General features: G+C 38.7%; 1 pseudogene; it reads right to left on the bottom strand.

Moving 5' to 3' along the window:
* Nucleotides 1-26: 26 nt before the first annotated feature.
* LOC116755941 lies at nt 27-557 on the bottom strand (annotated as a pseudogene).
* Between the last annotated feature and the right edge of the window lie 7,477 nt (nt 558-8,034).

The raw sequence follows: 8,034 nt of genomic DNA, 5'->3' as shown, positions 1-8,034 counted from the left end.
ATTTGTTGGCAATTCTTTGAGGATTCTTACATGAGGGAAAGGCACTTTTCAATTTCCACTCTGACAACCTCCCGGGCACAGGGGCTGTATTCCTTTGCCTTCAGGTAGACATGGATTCCGTGGAAATACTTCCGGGCAGCAAGTCCCAAATCAGGACAATCCAGATTGTCTTCTTCCATCTGCTCTAGTCAGTCCAGCCTCTCTGATCAAGGCTAGGGAAGGGTTTATCGAGGAGGGTGTTGTTCCAACCAGCACGGCTGTCCTCTGTGTTTAAGAGTTGGAGGATCTGCTGGAGCATCAGATAGTGGTAGCAGGAGCCTTGAATCATCTGGATTTGAGTGATACTCTCTTTTTTTAAATTTTTTAAATTCGCCAAGCAAATTTGAAGTCGGCTCTGTCCTTTAGGGACCGCTGAGAGGGGATCCTTTGCATCTGTTCCAACTGTTGGAAGACTTTCTTGTTGTCCTGACTATGGCTCCTAGGCAAGTTCCAGCCAAGAGAGCAAGCACGGATGGAGCAGAGCATCACCCTGCTACTAGCAAATAGAACTAGGCCATTGAGAATTTGAGTGATTCACTGGACGGCCGCCAGGGGGCGCGCGGGAACCGCTAAACAATTAGCTGGAAGGTTCCTTCCCGCTAAACAATTAGCTGGAAGGTTCCTTCCCTGGAACTGTGGACAGCGTCCTTCCCTAGGCGGCCGGTAGAGGGCGCAGGGTTTGTTTGGGAAACGCCGACTATTGAGTTTGCCGTCTGCCGCTGTCTCCTGCAGCTCGAGAGACAGGGCGAAAAGTAGTCACTGAGGCTGCTTTAATAATCAGCATAGTGCGCGAAACACCTTCGTTTTCTCGGTGCTGAGTGTTGAAGAGGAAGCCTTGTCGCGGCCTCGCCAGAGACATTTTTGTCTGGCTGGGAGCCGGCACCTTGCATTTTCAGGCTTCCCCTGAGTTTTGCGCTTTATTTTCTCACAGAAACTTGAGTGAGGCAATTTTGGGGGAAAGAAGCCGTTTTCCGAGCGGTCTGAGGTGGGGAATCAGAGAGATTCCCAGCCTCAGAGAAAGGGGAGCTGATTTTTCAGATTCGGGCTCGTTTCTGGCGCGAGACAGCAAAGGCTCAGAGAAAGGGGAACGCGGCGGCGGCGATGGGACGACGGGACGGTGCTGGGGACGCCCTGAGGGGTGAGTCGGAGCGCGGCCACCACCGGGGCCGAGGACGCGGGAGCTGAGCGCCCCTGTAGATGCTCTGGGACTTTCTTAGGGTCTTTCAACGATACAGCGTTAAAGTGAGGGAGAAAGTATTGAATATCTGAAAAGTAGGAATATTAAAAAACAGCATTTTACTTTTTATATTTTAAAATTAATGTTATATTTAAATTAATTCATATTATATTTAATTTAAATTAAATATTTTAAATGTTTCATGCTTTTACAATATATTTATATTAAAATATTTTAAATAGTAAGCATAGAATATTAAAATATATTTTAATATTAAAACGTGGGTTATTAAACTTTATTTAAACTATATTTTCGTTATACTAAAACAAGTATTTAATATAGTTTTACTTTTCTATATTTAATGGAAGCAAAATCAGTGATATTTTCAAGATTACTTCTTCACTTGTTTGTAATTGACGGAATTACCATGTTTGACAATTTCTAATGACCCCGTGATAGTCTTAACTGATTTGGTTTTTTTTTTTTTTAAAGATGTTGGGGGTAGGAGTTAATTAATTAATTTATTTTTGCTGTGTTGTGTCTTCGTTTCGGTGCGAGGGCTTTCTCTAGTTGTGGCAAGCGGGGGCCACTCTTCATCGCGGTGCGCGGGCCTCTCACTGTCTCGGACTGTCTTGTTGCGGAGCACAGGCTCCAGATGCGCAGGCTCAGCGGCCATGGCTCACGGGCCTAGTTGCTCCGCGGCATGTGGGATCCTCCTAGACCAGGGCTCAAACCCGTGTCGCCTGCATTGGCAGGCAGATTCTCAACCACTGCGCCACCAGGCAAGCCCCTTAACTGATTTTTAACTCATGTTCCTGAAATGTCTTTCCCAGGAGCTCACTTTGACTATATGGTTAGAAAGAACAGTTGCTGTGTACAAGCAACTGAGGACATTTAGCAGGTCAGACTTTTTCATTTTCTTTAGTAAGAATTTTATAAACTAAATGGAATTTGCCCAAATTTCAGTTGCATCATGAAGGCTTACTTTGTAAGACTCTCAGGGACCTGCAAATGAAGGGTGATTTCATTTGTTTATTTAAATTTAAAATTTTGGTATTTTGTTCCTCGTGCATGTTTTGGTATCAATTTTCATTTTAAAATATTACATTGAAACATTCTTTATCTTGATGACTTAGATTTGGTGCCTCTTTAACATTCTGTGTTTAAGGGAAGTACTAGCTTACTTTACCCTAACACTGACCCAGGAAATAGCTTTTGAATTAGAGTATTGTGCTGTTCCATGGCTGAAAATCTAGGACTGTTTCATTTCTCATCACCCTCTCATCCATAAATATATTTCTTACCATTTTCCTGGTCTCTACAATATTTTAATGTCTTTTTTTTAAGGAAGAAAAAAACCCTTTTACTGTCTTCATCTGATTTCCTCTCCCCCCACCCCCTTGCCAATGGTAACCACAAATTTGATCTCTTTTTTTAATAGGGTTTTTTTTAAAAACATCTTTATTGGAGTATAATTGCTTTACAATGGTGTGTTAGTTTCTGCTTTATAACAAAGTGAATCAGCTATGCATAGACATATATCCCCATATCTCCTCCCTCTTGCATCTCCCTCCCACCCTCCCTATCCCACCCCTTTAGGTGGTCACAAAGCACCGACCTAATCTCCCTGTGCTATGCAGCTGCTTCCCACTAGCAATCTATTTTACATTTGGTAGTTTACATATGTCCATGCCACTCTCTCACTTTGTCACAGCTTACCCTTCCCCCTCCCCATGTCCTCAAGTCCATTCTCTACGTCTGCGTCTTTATTCCTGTTCTGCCCCTAGGTTCTTCAGAAGCTTTTTTTTTTTTTTTTTTTAGATTCCATATATATGTGTTAACATACAGTATTTGTTTTTCTCTTTCTGACTTACTTCACTCTGTATGACAGACTCTAGGTCCATCCACCTCACTACAAATAACTCAATTTTGTTTCTTTTATGGCTGAGTAATATTCCATTGTATATATGTGCCACATCTTCTTTATCCATTCATCTGTTGATGGACACTTAGGTTGCTTCCATGTCCTGGCTATTGTAAACAGTGCTGCAGTGAACATTGTGGTACATGACTCTTTTTGAATTATGGTTTTCTCAGGGTATATGCCCAGTAGTGGGATTGCTGGGTCAAATGGTAGTTGTATTTTTACTTTTTTAAGGAATCTCCATACTGTTCTCCATAGTGACTGTATCAATTTACATTCCCACCAACAGTGCAAGAGGGTTCCCTTTTCCCCACACCCTCTCCAGCATTTATTGTTTGTAGATTTTTTTGATGCTGTCCATTCTGACCCATGTGAGGTGATACCTCATTGTAGTTTTGACTTGCATTTCTCTAATAATTAGTGATGTTGAGCATCCTTTCATGTATTTGTTGGCAATCTGTATATCTGCTTTGGAGAAATGTCTATTTAGGTCTTCTGCCCATTTTTGGATTCGGTTGTTTGTTTTTTTGATACTGAGCCGCATGAGCTTATTGTATATTTTGGAGATTAATCCTTTGTCAGTTGCTTCATTTGCAAATATATTCTCCCATTCTGAGGGTTGTCCTTTTGTCTTGTTTATGATTTCCTTTGCTGTGCAAAAGCTTTTAAGTTTCATTAGGTCCCATTTGTTTATTTTTGGTTTTATTTCCCTTTCTCTAGGAGATGGGTCAAAAAGCATCTTGCTGTGATTTATGTCATAGAGTGTTCTGCCTATGTTTTCCTCTAAGAGTTTGATAGTGTCTGGCCTTACATTTAGGTCTTTAATCCATTTTGAGTTTATTTTTGTGTATGGTTTTATGGAGTGTTCTAATTTCATTCTTTTGCATGTTGCTGTCCAGTTTTCCCAGCACCACTTATTAAAGTGCCTGTCTTTTCTCCATTGTATATTCTTGCCTCCTTTATCAAAGATAAGGTGACCATATGTGTGTGGGTTTATTTCCGGGCTTTCTATCCTGTTCCATTGATCTATATTTCTGTTTTTGTGCCAGTACCAGACTGTCTTGATTACTGTAGCTTTGTAGTATAGTCTGAAGTCAGGGAGCCTGATTCCTCCAGCTCCATTTTTCTTTCTCAAGATTGCTTTGGCTCTTCGGGGTCTTTTGTGTTTCCATACAAATTGTGAAATTTTTTGTTCTAGTTCTGTGAAAAATGCCATTGGTAGTTTGATAGGGATTGCATTGAATCTGTACATTGCTTTGGGTAGTATAGTCATTTTCACAGTGTTGATTCTTCCAATCCAAGAACATGGTATATCTTTCCATATGTTTGTATCATCTTTAATTTCTTTCATCAGTGTCTGATAGTTTTCTGCATACAGTCTTTTGTCTCCTTAGGTAGGTTTATTCCTAGGTATTTTATTCTCTTTGTTCCAGTGGAAAATGGGAGTGTTTCCTTAATTTCTCTTTCAGATTTTTCACCATTAGTGTATAGGAATGCAAGATATTTCTGTGCATTAATTTTGTATCCTGCAACTTTACCAAATTCATTGATCAGCTCTAGTAGTTTTCTGGTAGCATCTTTAGGATTCTCTACATATAGTATCATGTCATCTGCAAACAGTGACAGTTTTACTTCTTCTTTTCCGAATTGGATTCCTTTTCTTTCTTTTTCTTCTCTGATTTCTGTGGCTAAAACTTCCAAAGCTATGTTGAATAATAGTGGTGAGAGTGGGCAACCTTGTCTTGTTCCTGATATTAGAGGATATGGTTTCAGTTTTTCACCATTGAGTATGATGTTGGCTGTGGGTTTGTCATCTATGGCTTTTATTATGTTGAGGTAAGTTCCCTCTATGTCTACTTTTTTGGAGTGTTTTCATCAAAATTGGGTGTTGAATTTTGTTGAAAGCTTTTTCTGTGTCTATTGAGATGATCATATAGTTTTTATCCTTCAATTTGTTAATATGGTTTATTGCAATTGATTGATTTGCATATATTGAAGAATCCTTGCATTCCTGGGGTAAACCCCACTTGATCATGGCTTATGATCCTTTTAATGTGCTGTTGGATTCTCTTTGCTAGTATTTTGTTGAGAATATTTGCGTCTATGTTCATCAGTGATTTTAGCCTGTAGTTTTCTTTTTTTGTGACATCTTTTTGGTCTGGTTTTGGTATCAGGGAGATGGTGGCCTTGTAGAATGGGTTTGGGAGTTTTCCTCCCTCTGTTATGTTTTGGAAGAGTTTGAGAAGAATAGGTGTTAGCTCTTCTCTAAATGTTTGATAGAATTCGTGTGTGAAACTCTCTGGTACTGGGCTTTTGTTTGTTGGAAGATTTTAAATCACAGTTTCAATTTCAGTGCTTGTGATTGGTCTGTTCATATTTTCTATTTTTTCCTGGTTCAGTCTCGGAAAGTTGTGCTTTTCTAAGAATTTGTCCATTTCTTCCAGGTTGTCCATTTTTTGGGCATATAGTTGCTTGTAGTAATCGATCATGATCTTTTGTATTTCTTCAGTGTCAGTTGTTACGTCTCCTTTTTCATTGCTAACTCTATTGATTTGAGTCTCTTCCCTTTTTTTTCTTGATGAGTCTGGCTAATGGTTTATCAATTTTGTTTATCTTCTCAAAGAACCAGCTTTTAGTTTTATTTACCTTTGCTATTATTTTCTTCATTTCTTTTTCATTTATTTCTGAACTGATCTTTGTGATTTCTTTCCTTCTGCTAACTTTGGGGGTTTTTTTTTTGCTCTTCCTTCTCTAATTGCTTTAGGTGTAAGGTTAGGTTGTTTGAGATTTTTCTTGTTCCTTGAGGTAGGATTGTATTGCTGTAATTTCCCTTTTTGAACTGCTTTTCCTGCATCCCATTGGTTTTGGGTCATCATGTTTTCATTGTCATTTGTTTCTAGGTATTTTTTGATTTCCTCTTTGATTTCTTCAGTGATCTCTTGGTTATTTAGTAGTGTATTGTTTAGCCTCCTTGTGTTTGTATATTTTACAGTTTTTTTCCTGTAATTGATATCTAGTCTTATGCTGTTGTGGTCAAAAAGATACTTGATGTGATTTCAATTTTTTAAAATTTACCAAGGCTTGATTTGTGACCTAAGATATGACCGATCCTGGAGAATGTTCCATGAGCACTTGAGAAGAAAGTGTATTCTGTTGTTCTGGGTTGCAATGTCCTGTAAATATCAACTAAGTTCATCTTGTTTAATGTGTCATTTAAAGCTTCTGTTTCCTTATTTACTTTCATTTCGGATGATCTGTCCATTGGTGAAAGTGGGGTGTTAAAGTCCCCTACTATGATTGTGTTACTGTCGATTTCCCCTTTTATGGCTGTTAACATTTGCCTTATGTATTGAGGTGCTCCTATGTTGGGTGAATTAATATTTACAATTGTTATATCTTCTTCTTGAATCGATCCCTTGATCATTATGTAGTGTCCTTCTTTGTCTCTTGTAATAGTCTTTTTTTAAACTAAAGTCTATTTTGTCTGATAACGAGAATTGCTACTCCAGCTTTCTTTTGATTTCCATTTGCATGGAATATCTTTTTCCATCCCCTCACTTTCAGTCTGTACGTGTCCCTAGGTCTGAAGTGGGTCTCTTGTAGACAGCATATATATGGGTCTTGTTCTTATATCCATTCAGCCTGTCTATGTGTTTTGGTTGGAGCATTTAATCCATTTACATTTAAGGTAATTATCGATATGTATGTTCTTACTACCATTTTTTAAATTGTTTTTGGTTTGTTATTGTGGTCTTTTCCTTCTCTGTGTTTCCTGCCTAAAGAAGTTCCTTTAGCATTTGTTGTAAAGCTGGTTTGGTGGTGCTGAATTCTCTCAGCTTTTGCTTGTCTGTAAAGGTTTTAATTTCTCCGTCAAATCTGAATGAGATCCTTGCTGGGTAGAGTAATCTTTGTTGTAGGTTTTTCCTTTTCATCACTTTAAATATGTCCTGCCACACCCTTCTGGCTTGCAGAGTTTCTGCTGAAAGATCAGCTGTTAACCTTATGGGGAATCCCTTATATGTTATTTGTTGCTTTTCCCTTGGTGCTTTTAATATTTTTTCTTTAATATTTAATTTTTGATAGTTTGATTAATATGTGTCTTGGCGTGTTTCTCCTTGGATTTATGCTATATGGGACTCTCTGTGCCTCCTGGGCTTGATTGACTATTGTCTTTCTCCTATTAGGGAAGTTTTCAACTATAATCTCTTCAAATATTTTGTCAGTCCCTTTCTTTTACTCTTCTTCTTCTGGGACCCCTATAATTCTAATGTTGGTGCATTTAATGTTGTCCCAGCAGTCTCTGAGACTGTCCTCAATTCTTTTCATTCTTTTTTCTTTATTCTGCTCTGTGGTAGTTATTTCCATTATTTTGTCTTCCAGGTCACTTATCCGTTTTTCTGTCTCAGTTATTCTGCTATTGAGTCCGTGTAGAAAATTTTAAATTTCATTTATTGTGTTGTTCATCATTGTTTGTTTGCTCTTTAGTTCTTCAAGGTCTTATTAAACGTTTCTTGTGTTTTCTCCATTCTATTTCCAAGATTTTGGATCATCTTTACTATCATTATGTGAATTCTTTTTCAGATAGACTGCCTATTTCCTCTTCATTTGTTTGATCTGGTGGATTTTCACCTTTCTCCTTCATCTGCTGTGTATTTCTCTGTCTTCTCATTTTGCTTAACTTACTGTGTTTGGGGTCTCCTTTTCAGAGGCTGCAGGTTTGTAGTTGCAGTTGTTTTGGGGGTCTGCCCCCAGTGGGTGAGGTTGGTTCAGTAGGTTGTGTAGGCTTCCTGGTGGAGGGGACTAGTGCCTGTGTTCTGGTGCATGAGGTTGGATCTCATGTTTCTTGTGGGCAGGACTGCATCCGGTGGTGTGTTTTGGGTATCTGTGAACTTAT

The sequence above is a fragment of the Phocoena sinus genome, chromosome 6 (assembly GCF_008692025.1).
Source record: "Phocoena sinus isolate mPhoSin1 chromosome 6, mPhoSin1.pri, whole genome shotgun sequence".
NCBI classification, from domain to species: Eukaryota; Metazoa; Chordata; class Mammalia; order Artiodactyla; family Phocoenidae; genus Phocoena; species Phocoena sinus.
The sequence above is the reverse complement of the archived record's forward strand: the minus strand, read 5'-3'. Positions and strand labels throughout refer to the sequence as shown.